Raw genomic sequence first — 503 nt, 5'->3', positions numbered from 1 at the left:
TCATCCGGGGCCGGGCGGGTAGACCTGTCAGCCGCAGCGCAGGCAGCAGCCCAAGTGCCCCGGCCGGGCGGGTAGACCTGTCAGCCGGGGCCCGCCGGGTAGACCTGTCAGCCGCGGGCGCGCCGGGTAGACCTGTCAGCCGCGGGCGCGCCGGGTAGACCTGTCAGCCGCGGGCCGGGCGGGTAGACCTGTCAGCCGCGGGCGCGCCGGGTAGACCTGTCATCCGGGGCCGGGCGGGTAGACCTGTCATCCGGGGCCGGGCGGGTAGACCTGTCAGCCGGGGCCCGCCGGGTAGACCTGTCAGCCGCGGGCGCGCCGGGTAGACCTGTCAGCCGCGGGCGCGCCGGGTAGACCTGTCAGCCGGGGCCGGGCGGGTAGACCTGTCATCCGGGGCCGGGCGGGTAGACCTGTCAGCCGCGGGCCGGGCGGGTAGACCTGTCATCCGGGGCCGGGCGGGTAGACCTGTCAGCCGCGGGCGCGCCGGGTAGACCTGTCAGCCGGGG

The sequence above is a fragment of the Pelecanus crispus genome, unplaced genomic scaffold (assembly GCF_030463565.1).
Source record: "Pelecanus crispus isolate bPelCri1 unplaced genomic scaffold, bPelCri1.pri SCAFFOLD_85, whole genome shotgun sequence".
Classification (NCBI taxonomy): Eukaryota; Metazoa; Chordata; class Aves; order Pelecaniformes; family Pelecanidae; genus Pelecanus; species Pelecanus crispus.
This window is presented reverse-complemented; position numbering follows the sequence as displayed.